Source organism: Akebia trifoliata, chromosome 14 (assembly GCF_017979445.1).
Source record: "Akebia trifoliata isolate Shusen 1 chromosome 14, ASM1797944v1, whole genome shotgun sequence".
NCBI classification, from domain to species: Eukaryota; Viridiplantae; Streptophyta; class Magnoliopsida; order Ranunculales; family Lardizabalaceae; genus Akebia; species Akebia trifoliata.
Genome location: NC_141388.1, coordinates 31,207,519 through 31,223,382, shown reverse-complemented (window position 1 = coordinate 31,223,382; position 15,864 = coordinate 31,207,519). Strand labels below are relative to the sequence as shown.

Genomic DNA, 15,864 nt, shown 5'->3' with positions numbered 1-15,864 from the left:
TCAGTACTGTATGTAGGTTTTTCTTTTGAATTAATATTTGGTGTGTCTAAGGTCGTCAATGAGTGATTCAACATTGGTCTCTTCTATTTCCATGCGTAAAATGGAGAGAATACTGACTGCATGAAGAATATTAATTATTGATGACCCAAGTACATTTTTTATAAGAAAAGTCTATCACTCAGCCAAAATACATGGAACCCTTTCCAATCTACCTATGAAATCCTCATAGAGCATGACCCTTAAACTCTATAAGTTTACACCAAAAGGGCAGAACCACAAGATTACGATTATTATCTCTAGTGCCTAGTATTTCCATCTCATGTACATGCCAGGGCGTTTAAACGTGAGACCAAGTTAATCATGACAAATATTCATGATGTGGACATTCTTTCTTTAATTGGCTTAGTTATTTCTGGGTGCTGCCAGGAAGTAAGCTTGTTTTAACATGATCAATAATTCAAATATGAATATGGTTTCGAATATAGGTCTATATAGTATATCAGTAGCCAAAAGTGTGGAACCCTGAAATTTTTTTCTAAAAAATATATTATTATTTTGTTGGGCCTAGAAAAACTCATATCTCAAGAGCAAAGGCTCTTGTTTCTAGTTATTGATCGTTGGTTATTTTAATCTGAAAATAATCAATAAATATCAAGGGAATTTGATTGTAAATAAAAAGGAGCATAAGGGTTGTCCTTGAAAGGGAAAAAGTGGCATGTTTTGAAATGGCATGAATTTTGAAGGAGAATATGTTTACATTTCCTTCCATTTCTAAATCCAATTAAAAAATTGATTTTTTCCATTTTTATTCTTTGTTTAATTTTCAGATTTTAAATATGTTTATTTCTAATAAAATCAGTTCATTATTCAAGGAATTATTCCTTTTTGATGTCTAAGAGGGGAGAGCTTAGAAGAGTAAAATGTCTTGATTCAGGGAGAGTCATGAGAAGAGTTGGACACTTATCGTTCCAAAAATGTTGAGACAAATTGAGCCCATGTGGAAAATCATTAGTCTCATCTACTTTCACCCCACAAACCTATCTTCCCTATTATGTTCTTCTTCATATCTTCATCATCTTCACCATTGTTGCTGGGGCAAAGTTCAAATACTGAGAAGTGAAGTTAGTGCCTAGATCATTGTTTGTTTCTTGTTTGTGTTGCCCTAGGGAGAGAGACTAGCTGCATATTTGGGGAGATAAATATAAAGATGGAGATCGTAACTCGGATTCTTCATTGGATGATATAGTGAAACTTCAGCTTTCGCCCATGGGCGTGGGTCAATTCTGACCAAACCATGTATATCTTGTGCCTTGTGTGATTGCACTTTTTGTTTAACTTAATTCTTATTGATTTTATACTTCAATCTACAGTTTTTTTTTTCTTCTAACAATCTTCATAAACGAGGATTTTTCTTTGGTTTCCAACTGCAGTGTTTGTTTAACTACTTTGGAAACATTTGATCATGTATTCCTAGAATGTTAGTTCAGCAGTTGGATCTAGGTTCAATGTCTGAGGAGATTTGGAGTAACTCAATTTGTGTGGGATCATTTAAAGAATAAGGGCAAAAAATTTAATGAATTAGATTCCTGAGCAATGCAATCTCTAAAATGTTGAAGTTCTGTTTCAATGCTACCATAGACTTGATATAGAGAGAACGAAACAAACGAGTTTTTGAAAGTATTTCATTTCCAAAATCATCAATATTGTTTATCCATAGTGTATTTGAAGGATACTAAATAGATGATGAGATCCTACTAGATGTAGTCCAAATTTCTTCCAAGTTTTGAGTTGCAGTTATGTTCTTGGTGCTCCAGTAGTGAAACAGTTCTTTTGGAGCTACCTGAATGAAGGTGTTACTAAATTAATACGGATGGCTCTTGTAAATGTTTGGAGGAGAATTGGGGTTTATTGGAAGAGACATGAATAGCCGAATGGTGTCCGAAGGCGGGGGAAGCGTTGAAGATGTGTACATTCTATCAATCGAGCTGAAAGCAATTTTGAAAGCCATGACATTTGCTAGAAGGAAGAATTATTATAAAGGAATTAACTCATCAAACTCTCTTTACTTGATTAGATCGATCAAGGAGATTGATACTCTTGAAAATATATGGAATTAGTCATTTAAAAAGAGAATTAATTCATCTCAACAAATTTCGTATCATGTAGATTTGAATTCTTTTGGCATGAAGCTAATAGAGCGCGTGACATGCTATTTAACAAAATTGGGGGGTTATGGATTGTAACTGTGGATGCTACGAGTATTCATCATGAGCTATATATATACAATAAAAATGGAAATTAGTAACGGTTTGTAACCGTTCCCAAGACTGTCTCTAATCGAGAGATCGTTATGAATTTACCTTCTAGATCTCAAGATTTGGAACAGCTAGAAACCGTTCCAAATCTGCATTTATATAACGGAACTTACTAACACAAAAAAATATCTTAGACATCAATTTAAAATCCAATGTATATAAGACTAATGTCCTAAGTTAGAGACTTTAGGCATCAATTACAAACCGATATCTAAAGTGGTCATAAATCGATATCTAAACTTTTAAAGAAGAAATTAAATTTTAATTTTTTTTCTACACGCTTATTACCCACAGTCAAAATAGACACAAATAAAGAACATCGCGGTTATCTATCACATTAATTTATATATAAAAAGATTTACAATGAGTTATAATTTACAAATCCAAAATTGTAATGCATCGATAAACCCTTCACAATCGTTACATAAGCACAGGTGTCTATAAGGAAACAAAAGGATAGAAACCTCCTTACACCCGCATACCCTACAAGCTATCTTCCCTCCCTTTTCGAGAATCCTGGGTCCACTCGGGATGACGCTTAGATGGTTGTTCAGGTCAATATAAAAGGCCACATCGTCAACTTCGCTGTCCTTGCAGCCTTCTTTTGCTTGATCAACACACTGTGCAATGGCCAACCTGAGGTTGTTCTACAGAATATTTACTACCACGTTATTGTACTTGTCTCTATAGTGCGAAGACTGGGCTTCTATAGCTACTTGCTTTATTCTCTCAACCAGTTCCCTATTTTTGCAGTTTATGTTCTCTATCTCGATATCTTTCTCTTGTAGCTTCTTGCCCACTCCTTTTTCTATGGCACTAAGAAAAGAAGATGTGCGCCTCTGCTTCATCTCCCTCACTCCCTTCGCTATGTGTTCTTCCTGTTCACCAAGAGTTTCTCTTAAGCACGCTAAAACAATAATTCGAAAGCCAATGTACCTGAACTCTGATGTAATGGCCAAATTCTTCCTTCTATGAATCAATCTCACTCTTGAGATTGTCACCAAGGTTAATAATGATAGGAAGGGTTGTTGCCATACTTTTGCTTGCTGAAATCATAGTGGAGTTATATTCATCATCGTCAAACGATAGTCTTAGCCCAGTTGACACAAGATTTTGGTTAGGAATAACTGCCAATTACTCAGTCTTCTCTTGATAGAAGTTATTAAGGAAATCTGAAGCTTTTGGTTGCCTTCAAATTTCTTCTACAGCCTCCCTACCTCGTTTAGTTAGTTGATTCGGAGTAGAAACATGTTCTTTTCCCACATAGTTTATTGAATCAATACTATATCCTCCTGGAGCTGTAAAATAGATTTGATATTGACAATGTCTTAATAGATCAACCAAAACCTAGGTAAAACACTTCAAAACCTCGAATAAGTGCTAAGGTGATAGTAAATACAAGATGTGAATTGACAGTGATAACACTATACTAGTTAAAGAGAACACAATATAGACATTAACCATTCAGAATCATCACCTATGCCTTATTTCAAATATTGGAGTTAGTAATATGAACCCATTATATCACTAAGACAATCGAACAAAGATCTATACATCAACAAAATCAAGTGAAAGCATTATGGAAAAAAAGAAGCTCCAAGAATGATGAGACACACTCCCTTCTATGCCATATTTTTTACAAGTCTTTCAAAACAACATGGTGAGTACTGTGTTTGAGAACGATATTGCCTCTTGCCCACTTTGTTTGACTATCAAGCAAGTCCTTTTTTCTTATTCTATACTATTTACCTTCGATACAGAAACCAGTAATGCATCTAAAGTCACCACAAGCATAAGCAATAACAATGGTTTGAGTTTGTATCTCAATTTGTATTCATATTGCACTACCACAATGAAGCCACAGATCCAATCCTGAGATAGCAACTAAATTAGAAGTTGTCAGAAAACTAGATAAATAGTTATTATTTATCTATTTCATATCCTCCGTTTTCTCGTTAGACGGATGACTCTCCCATTTTTCGCTGGTAAACATGGGATAGGATCCACTCTACTCTGGCAGCTGAGCTTCTTTACTGTCTCTTGTGCTGGTTGTTCAATACTCCCATCAATCAACGGAACGTAGTGCGGTAGCTCTGCCATCTGCAGCGAAGGAAGGATAAGAGCAATCGGCCGATATAATATATTTGTTTATTCCACAACCAGTGCCTCTATCGAAAGAGAACAAGTCACCTATTCCATCCCCAGTTCAGTTCTTTCTCTGCTCGTGGGATAGGAATGAATGAAGCAAATGACGATCGATGCTTCATAAATTTTCTTATCTCCTCTGCAGCAAGCTTTGCAGGCCTCGCGTTGTCTTGCCATCAAACCCCTCCTAGGTTGTGGCCACTTTCTACTCTTCCTGAGCTGTCTTGCCATATCTAAAATGGCTTCGAGCATCCGGCTTCACCATTACTGCTTGCTCTCTTCTTCTTCGGCACTTCCCAGTCTACAACAGACCTGATCTTTTCTTGATCCATCGGAATCACACACTTTTGTCTGAGCACCGTTTCACGTACAACTTCTTTTCTAGCTACACCCGAAACACTGTCAGGTGCCTCAATGCTCCTCCAATGAGTTACTATAAACGATTATGTCATCGAGGTTGGGAACTACAAACTGGTCAAGGTAAGGGAGTTATCCATTTAAGTGCTACACAAGACCTGAATTAAGATTCTATTCATAGATAAGTGACTCTTTGTGTACGTGGAGTGGTAGTGGTATAGTAGTTGTGTGGTAGTTGAGACTCCGATTAAACTCACTCCCGCTTACTTTAAAGCTCGCCCCTATCGCTAAAGGGGCGTAAACACTGAACTCGCTGCTTTAAGACTCATGTAGAGTCCTTAACTCATGAAGTTTACGGAATGAGTTGCTCGTGGGGATGTTTGTCAGTTAAACTTATGAAGGAACTAAGGTGTTCGATCACTAATAACATAAAAAAAGATACACAAATTTTTAAGCATGCCATTAGGAGCTCTAAAACCAGCAATAAAGTCGGTTTAGACTAGACAAATCTGAGGCTCTAATCTGTCAAAAAGTAGTCACTTAAAAGTTCTAGGCAAAAACTAGGCATAAAGATACAAGTAAAAGTTCGGTGTATGCCTATAGGTGAGTTCGAAGACCCCCTCAAGGGGCTAGGGGGGTAACGTTCCGTACGAGCTACTGAGCTTTGAGTCTCTATCGAAAGAGAACAACTCACCTATTCCATCCCCAGTTCAGTTCTTTCTCTGCTCGTGGGATTGGAATGAATGAAGAAAATGACGATCGATGCTTCATAAATTTTCTTATCTCCTCTGCAGCAAGCTTTCCAGGCCTCGCGCTGTCTTGCCATCAAACCCCTCCTAGGTTGTGGCCACTTTCTACTCCTCCTGAGCTGTCTTGCCGTATCTAAAATGGCTTCGAGCATCCGGCTTCACCACTGCTGCCTGCTCTCTCCTTCTTCGGCACTTCCCAGTCCACAACAGACCTGATCTTCTCTTGATCCATCTGAATCACACCCTTGCTGATCCAATGGCCAAGAAATAGCACTTTCGTCTGAGCACCGTTTCACGTACAGCTTCTTTTCCAGCTACACCCGGAACACTGTACTCAGGTGCCTCAATGCTCCTCCAGTGAGTTACTATAAACGATTATGTCATCGAGGTTTGGAACTACAAACTGGTCAAGGTAAGGGTTTGAGTTATCCATTTAAGTGCTACACAAGACCTGAATTAGGATTCTATTCATAGATAAGTGACTCTTTGTGTACGTGGAGTGGTAGTGGTATAGTAGTTATGTGGTACTTGAGACTCCGATTGAACTCACTCCCACTTACTTTAAAGCTCGCCCCTATCGCTAAAGGGGCGTAAACACTGAACTCGCTGCTTTAAGACTCATGTAGAGTCCTTAACTCATGAAGTTTACGGAATGAGTTGCTCGTGGGGATGGTTGTCAGTTAAACTAATGAAGGAACTAAGGTGTTCGATCACTAATAACATAAAAAAAGATACACAAATTTTTAAGCATGCCATTAGGAGCTCTAAAACAAGCAATAAAGTCGGTTTAGACTAGACAGACCTGAGGCTCTAATCTGTCAAAAAGTAGTCACTTCAAAGTTCTAGGCAAAAACTAGGCATAAAGATACAAGTAAAAGTTCGGTGTATGCCGATAGGTGAGTTCGAAGTCCCCCCCGAGGGGGCTAGGGGGGTAACGTTCCTTACGAGCTACTGAGCTCTGAGTTAGGAGACTGTCCTTAGCTATGAGCCAAGAATTTTGTGAAAAGGTATTTGCAAGTTAGTGTAATGGAAGATTCCCTAAAAACAACTTGATTATAAACGTCCAACCATCACATTTTTGTAGACAGACAAAATAATATGGAGAATAGAGCCAATGGTTAACAATATCGATAAACAAAAGATTAAAAAAAAAAAAAAAAAAAAAAACAAAGAGCATCGCAAGAAAAAACAGAAGGCCTGATTGGATGCAAACTGCCACAAGCCCACAACCTTATAAAACAACATGCCAGGAGAAATATAGAGCAAACATATTAGTGATTTTAAAATTAATCAAGAACAATGGCTAATTAGACGAGTAAGTTAGAATTTCCAAATAATTGCAGCTGAGTGGATGCCTTAGAATCATACTGGAAACATTTTTCCTCAAGAAAAAGAGGGGAAACTGGATTACCATTATCACCCCACTACATCTTTTCTTGGGAAAAGCCAAACTATGGCCATCATAATTCCATAACAAGCCAACCACAAAAATGTAAATGAAAGAATACTTAAAACATGATAAGGCAGACAAAATAGATCAAAATTTAATGCTTTAGAGGAAGAATATGTGAAGAAGAAACAGATTCTATGTATCTGCACCAAAAATTAATCTAAATAAATTTCCTAAATTTATCACAATTAGATAAACAAAGTCGAGCATATTTAAGTAGGTGCATAAACCCTCTTTTTGTAGGTTTGTTCGCCGCATCATCCTGCACAATCAAATATACACAACAATCAAATTCTTGTTTCACAGTTGGTTTAGCATTTCATATCACAGTACCATATAGGCAAATAGTGTAGCACAACGCTAAAGATATTATAGTATCGTCATTGTTTTTTCCTTGACACAAATATTGGATAGGCAAACAAGAATCCTACTTAACCATTCAAATCTGAAACTCAAAAAACAGAACAAGAATGAAACAAATAATTTGATATTAGTATCATAGTTATAAATAAATATATCACTCTATGTTTTAGAAAATATAATAATAATTGAAGTGATTACCTCATTCCATAACCAAGGGATGAAACCTTCATCTCTATCCTTTGACTCAAATTTCTTTTTTTTCAGGCCTTTTGTATTGATTTATTTCAAATATGTTTCATATTTCCTATGTTAACAATAGACATATTTCATTGTAATTAATTGCTTCTCAAATTATTCAAATTGATAATGCAAAACAAAATTTATCTACTTACTCTTTCCACTCGTAAACTTTACCATAGCAATATAGAACCCATCTACATACTTGTTAATATTGTACTTGAGTTAGACATATGTCCTTGCCTTTGCCTAAAGGTCCTTCATCGATGAATTCACCATTCTCGTTTAAGAATCTCTTACATGTATACTTATGACTTCTTTTATCATTATTTGGCATGTATTCCATAAAATATAAAATAATCTCCTTTACAATGTAACGCTCAACAATACATCTTTCAGGACGTGCAAAATTTCTTACTAATTCTTTATAAGTTTTCATTAACCTATTCAGAAAAATGTCCAATTATGAATATACTTCTCAATTTATACATGAATTGATACGTAACATTATAAAATATACCATTCAAAAGGATACATCCAATGAAATCTGACTGGACCGCACGGTAATGCTCTATCAACTAGATGTATCATAAGGTCAATGCTGATAACAAAAAAGAAAGGTTGAAAAAACTTCTCAAAACACACATTGCTACCACAAAACTGTGTTTGATAGCAATGATATCATTTACTCAGATCACCTATGAGCATAACACATTGAAAAACATACATATCCGTCGAATAGTAGAATGCAGTATCTTATGCTTTGAAAATGCATGTATATCAACATAGGAAACAATTATTGCATAATTACATGATAGTCATCTAACTTGAGGTCCTTTTTTTTGAAAATTCTCTAAGTTCACGTGATGCTTCAATCTAGAACTATACCTCATAGGGACTTTCAAATCATATAAAGTACGGCATAACAACTCTTTTTCTTTGCAACTTAGAGTAAAGGGAACCTTGCATTTAACTATTTTTCCATCTACTTCTTTCATCCACAAGTTTTTTCTTATTTTCATCACTTTTAGATCATCACATGCACTTATGTCGTCCTTCATTTTTTCTTTGACTTCAAGAATCATCAATAAAAGATGGTCAATAACATTCTTCTCAATGTGCTTGGCATCTAGTTTATGACGAACATTTAACTACGACCAAAAATATTTATAATACAATATTAAGTTCAAATTCGTCGACATAAATGTAAATGATTACTAATTTGTAATTTAAAGAAATTACCTTCCAATACGGCAAATCGAGTAGCTTTGATCTTTTGTACCATGTTGTTAAATCGTTTGTCTCATTGTCATAACTTTTTCATTTTTTTCTTTTTGATATACCAATTTTCATCTTAATATCAATTACTTTTTTCTCAACTTCTGCACCACTCAACCGTTTAGGACATCTACTATCCTCTACTTTATTATTGAAAAGTGCTTTTTGGGTCTTAAATACATGATTAGTAGGAAGGAATCTTCGAGAACTCTGATAAGAGTACTTCTTACTACTTTTAAGACATTCAGCAAAAGTTCTCTTAGCACAAACAGGACATGCATACAAACCATGTGTTACACAACCTGATAAACTCCCATATGCAGAAAAATCATGAATTGCCCACATCAAGATAGCTTTCAAATTGAAAGTTGTCTTAGATTGGGAATCATACGTTGAGACCCCATTAACCCATAACTCATTCGACTGTACAATCCAGGTTCTAAATAGACATCAATGTTCTTACTTGATCCTTTTGGCCCTAGGATTAATAAGGTCAACATTGAGAATTTTCTTTTCATGCATAAAAGAGGAGGAAGATTATACAGAACTACAATCACAGGACAACAACTGTAAGTATTACTAAGATGAATAAAAGGATTAAAGCCATCAGTTGCAAGCCTTAAACGCACATTGCATGCATCCCCAACAAAATGTAGCCATGTGACATCTATTGTCTTCCAGTTTGATGAATCAATGGGATACCATATGACACCAATAGATTCTTTTGATCTAGTATGCCAGGTCATTTGTTAAGATATCCATGGTACACTACAAAATAAAGTTTTATGATTCATAGTTACATATCATAAATATTTATTATTTAGTAAGATATTAAAAATATGTTTAAACTTGATTATTACTAACCTATAAACCTTCTTTAGTCATGGTGTTAAAGAAAAGTATCTTAAAACTTTCGTAGGAATTCGTTTATCTTTTCTCTGTGCCAAATAATCTAATTTCTATCTAGACACATAATAGATTGGACAATTATCTCTATATTTATTTGCTTCTAATAAAAGATACAATCATTTGGACATGCGTGTATTTGCTCATAATCCATTCCCAAGTCTTTGATCATTTTCTTCGTTTGATAAGATTTATCAGGTAATGTGTTTTCATTCGATAAAGATTTCTTAATCAATTCAAGTAGTTCATTAAAACTTGCTAAAAAATAGGCCTTTCTATTTTATTTGTTGTGATAATAAAATATGAAGTTAGTGATAAGATATTTAGGAATAAGTTGTTATGTTGATAAAGTTAGTGATCGGATATTTAGGGATAAGTTGTTATGTTGGTTAAGTTAGTGATCAGATATTTAGGGATAGGTTGTTATGTTGGTTGAAATTCTATTACTTTAATTTGTTAAGTTGTTGATACTTTCTAGGCAGAGCTCTCTATTTATTTTGTAATCTACAATTTGTTCAAGGTAAGTATAGTATTTTTCTTTCCCTAAAATTCATGGTATCAGAGCTACGACTCTCAACTAGGGTTTCTTGATGCTAAAAACGGCGATGATCGGTGCCACCAAATCTAGTGACTCCACCAAACAAATGACGGAGGAAATGCAAATTAACACTGTTGTCTCATTCAACTATTCTGAAAATTCAAGCTCCTTTCAAATAACTGTTCACAAATTCAATGGCAAAAATTATTTAGAGTGGGCTCAATCGGTGAAACTAGTGATTGATGACAAAGGCAAAGTTGGCTATCTCACTGGTGAACTGCCAAAACTAGTAGAACAATTCAAGACATGGAGGTCCAAAAACTCCATGGTTAGCCTGGTTAATCAACTCTATGGAGTCTGCCCTTTGAAAGCCATTTATGTTCTTCCCAATAACTTGAAGGTTCTGCCCTGGCCACTAAAGGCTTTGAACATGATCACGATAAGAGGAATAATAGATGGTTAGAAAAACCGTGGTGTGATCATTGCAAGCGGCCCTAGCACATGAGGGAGACCTGTTGGAAAATATACGACAAGCCACAAAATTGGAAGAAAAAATCCAGCAATGAAAGACACACGTTTCTGGTCAATAATAATGATCAAGGGTAAAAAATCTCTTCAGAAACACTTCCTTTCATTAAGGAACAATTAGAGTAATCGTGTCAATTTCTCTAGTCCCAAAAAAAGTGTCCTTTTTGTTCATTGGCTCAAAAAGGTAATTTTTATTCTACTGCACTTGTTAGTGTCAATTCCAGTTGTTCATATATTATAGATTCTGGTGCAACAGATCACATGATAGGTTCATCAAAATTATTTTCGTCATACAGTCCTTGTGCAGGGAATCAAAAAGTCAAAATATCCAATGGATCTCTTTCGACTATAACAAGAAAAGGGTAAATAGTCATTTCTCCCTCATTAACCTTTCACAATGTTTTTCATGTTCATAACTTATCATGCAATCTTTTGTCTATCAGTAAAATAACATAAGATCAAAATTGCCATGCTTACTTTCTTCCATCTCATTGTGAATTTCAAGATTTGAAATCAGGGAGGACGATTGCCAATGCTAGGCAAAGTGGAGAACTCTATTTCTTCGAAAATGGGACAGAATTGAGAAACCAACATCAACGTAGTTGTTTTGAATCAGTGTCTATTTCTCTTGATAATAAAATAATGCTATGGCATTTTAAATTTGGTCATCCTAATTTTCTGTATTTGAAATATTTGTTTCCAAGTCTGTTTAAGAATAAAGACCCATTTTTATTTCAATGTGAAATTTGTGAATTATCAAAACATCATCGTGTATCATTTCCATTACAATCCTACAACCCACTAAACCCTTTTCTACCCTTCATAGTGACATTTGGGGGCTATCTAGAGTTAGTACAATTTCTAAAAAGAGATGGTTTTTTACATTCATTGAGGATCACAAAAGAATTTGTTGGGTATATTTGTTAAAGGACAAATTGGAAGTAAGATAGGTTTTCAAAGATTTTCACAAAATGATTCAAACACAATTTCAGGGAAAACTTAAGGTTTTTAGGAGTGTTAATGGGGATTATTTTTAAGTCTTGTCCTAGGGAAATATTTTATTGAAAATGGTACTGTGCATCAAAGCTCCTACAATGATGCGTCACAACAGAACGGAGTCGCTGAAAGAAAAAACTAACATCTTTTAGAGGTTGCTAGATCTTTACTATTTTCAACCAATGTCCCTAAATACTTGTGGGGAGAAGCAATTTTAATAGCAACTTACTTAATTAATAGATGCCTAGAAGAGTTCTAAAATTTCAAACTCCATTTGACGTTTTCAAAAAATTATTTCCCACATCATGGATTTGCTCTAATTTACTTTTAAAAGTTTTCAGTTGCACTGCATTTGTCCACATTCATAAGCATAACCGTGGAAAATTTGATCCAAGGGCTAAGAAGTGTGTCTTTGTTTAGTATTCTCCTACACAAAAGGGTTATAACTGTTTTGAACCATTTAAAAAAAAAAAATGCATGTTACCATGGATGTCACCTTTTCTTAAACAATTTTTTTTTCATAACGTTCATCTTCAAGGGGAGAAACCATGTGAAGATTCGGATCCCGTGAGTTTTTTGGAGATGCTAGATGGAAAACAATTAGGCAAAGATAGTGTTGAGGTGCTAGAAGATGAGGAATTAGACAATGACAGGTTAAACCAGGGAATGGGTGATAAGGTCCCAATAATATCATTTTGGGACCGTAATTTCACCGAGATTACCATCGTATAAATACTAGTTCCCTTTAAAATAATAATAAATTTTATTAAATCCCAAATTAATGTGGCTAACAATAGTTTATTACTAATTTCAGGTGAAAAGGGCACATTCGGAAATCAACAAAAGAAATAACAATTACTGTTACAACATGCGAGCAAAAAGGAAGCATCCGGCAAAATCTCGAGGATTTTGGGTGCCACGTCACCGCGCCGCGGCTAGCCAAGACCGCCCCGCGGTCATTTCGAGGAATTTGTCTTCGAGATTTTTACAGAAGCTTCTAGAAGCTTCGGTGGTTGTAACTGATTGGGCCATTCGAATCGAATTATCCGCCAAATCACCTCGATTACCCGAATACGAACATTATAAATTTGAGGGTTGATTTCAAAGAAGGGGTCCCCTCTTGGATCCCTCTTAGGTCTTCTCCTTGCTATCTTCTTCTCTAATTTTTGATTTTTATTCTTTTAATTTCTCTGTAATTTTTCCTTTTGGTGAGATCTTGAGTGTAGTGAGAACATCAAGAGGAACCATTCATTGTTTGTGTAATTGTTGGGAGAGCTATAAAAGAAGCAATTCGGATTGATCATCATCTTCATCTTCTTCACCCATGTTCTTTGATCTTTTATTAATTTCTGCAATTTTAATTCTTGCGATGATCGGCTAGACCTTCCTTAGAGAGGTCAAGAATGCCGGAGCAATTTCATCCTACCAATGTTGTTTGATTCTTTATTTCTAGTTTACATATTAATTCTGAAAATCCTCTTAGGATAAGATTAGCAAACTTATACATTCAAATCAAGCTTAGATGATTGTTACTTAGATAAGCTCAAGAACAATCATGCTATGTGAAGAATTGAAGTATAAGTCAGCTACACTTGTTTGAAGTTAGGATTTTCATGAATACTCTTCGGTTACCATCAATGTTTAATTCGATTTATCATCCGATCCACGAGCAATGACTTGCTATGTGGATTGAGTTATAATTAGAATAAATCAGCATTTTGGATGAATTGCAATGGTTTGATTGACTTCTCTAATCTCTCTCTCTTAGATTTTCACTCTTTCTTTTCTATTTTTAATTTCAATTGCAAGTAATTTTCATTTCATTTGTGCAACAAATCAATTTTGTTTTTAAGAAAAATCTGTTTTCTAATTCTGTTTTTGTTTCTAACCGAATGAATCTTTGAATCTTCATTGTCCCTGTGGAACGAATTCGACTTGCCCAAAGTCTTAATTCACATCTTAATCTCTACATTTATTTAGCAAGATCCACAACCGATCAATGGGTAGTTAGGAAAATGTAGGTTTGGATTAGGGCACAAGTGATGGAGAAAAGATGGTGCGGACCACCCATGACCAACCTTAAAGGGTGATATTCTAAGTTGAGGTAATACTAGACAACCACAACCAAGTCCAGTACAATCGCGTCTAAAACTAGGTATTTCAGGACGTAAAAGCGAGGGACAATCTACTAATATGCCAAAAAATGATCAGAACACTAAAGAAATAAACACTGATAAGAATACAGGTAAAGAGGTGATGGTTTACTCAAGGAAGACTTGGATGCGAAGAAAGGATGACTCAATTTTTTCACATGGCCAAGACTTAAACCTGAGGACAAATCATTTGAAGACTTGTAAGTCAGGTAAAATACCTCCAAATCTGATCCTTCTATGTCATATCATGATCTTAATGTCCCAATTACCAATAAGAAAAACAGTAGGTCTTGTACTAACCATCCTTTGTCAAGTTTTGTGTCATATGAATGTTTGTCTCCTTTGTTTGCTATATTCATTTTACAACTCTCCAGTGTAGAAATTCTTAAAAATTTGCAGGATGCTCTAATTGTTCCTGAATGGAAGAAAGCTATTTTTGAGGAGATAAGTGCAATTAAGAAGAACAAGACCTGGGATGTAATAACCTTACCAAAGGGGAAGACAACTGTTGGATGCAAATGGATGTCTACAATCAACTACAACTCTGATGACTCACTACAGAGATAAAAAGCTCAACTTGTTGCCAAAGGTTTCACTTAGACCTATGGCATAGATTTTTTTAAAACTTTTGCACCTGTGGAAAAGTTGAATACAATAAGAGTACTTCTTTCAAATGTTGCAAATCTAGATTGCCCATTACAGCAGCTAGACGTTAAAATTATTTTTCTCAACGGCGACTTAGAAGAAGAGGCATATATGGATTCTCCTCCAGGTTTTGAAAACAAATTTGGTTCAAAAGTGTGTAGATTGAAGAAGTCCTTATACGGGCTAAAACAGTCTCCAAGAGCCTTGTTTGAGTAGTTCACTCATTCTTTGAAGAAGCAAGGATACTTATAGGGTCAAGCTAATCATTCCATGTTCATGAATTTTCAGCTAAAGGGAAGATAGCAATATGGATAGTGTACATCGACGATATCATTCTTACAGGAGATGACTTGACAGAGATGAACAGATTGAAGACTTGCTTGGCGTTAGAATTTGAAATAAAAGACTTGGGCTCACAAAAATACTTCCTCGGTATGGAGGTGGCTCATTCAAAAAGGGGTTTGTTGTGTCACAACGAAAGTACATATAGACCTTTTAGAAGAAGCAGGGATGAGTGGCTGCCGACCTGCTGACACACCTATGGATCCAAACGTAAAAATGTTTGAAAAAGGTGAAGGAACTCTAGTAGATACTACTTGATACCGAAAATTGGCAGGTAAATTGATTTACTTATCTCATACACGTCTTGACATTACTTTTACAATTAGTATGGTAAGTCAGTTTATGCATGCCCCTTATGAAGAACATCTTGAACCAGTCTATAGAATTCTCAGGTATTTGAAGAATACACTTGGGAAAGGACTTTTCTTTGGTAAAACTGAGCAAAGAAATATAAAAGTTTTTATAGATGCAGATTGGGCTGGATTTATCACTGATAGAAGATCAACTTCTGGATATTGCACATTCCTGTGGGGAAATTTAGTGACTTGGAGAAGTAAAAAGCAGAATGTAGTGGCTTGAAGCAGTGTTGGAGCTGAGTTTAGAGCAATGGCACATGGAATATGTGAACTATTGTGGTTAAAGCGAGTCCTAGAGGAGCTACAAAAGTAGGAAGAGTATCCAATGAAACTGCACTATGATAATAAGACTGCAATTAGCATTGCCCATAGTCCTGTTCAGCATGCTCGAACTAAGCACATGGAGATTCACCGACACTTTATAAAAAATAAGCTTGAAGCTAGCATTATTTGTTTGCCATTTGTTCCTATAACTAAGTAAACTACTGATATTTTGACAAAGGGAC

The 15,864-nt window shown here is 35.4% G+C and overlaps 1 pseudogene; it reads right to left on the bottom strand.

Annotated features, from left to right (window-relative positions):
- Window positions 1–1,861: 1,861 nt before the first annotated feature.
- Window positions 1,862–6,996, bottom strand: LOC147386760 (E3 ubiquitin-protein ligase BOI-like; annotated as a pseudogene).
- Window positions 6,997–15,864: the final 8,868 nt, after the last annotated feature.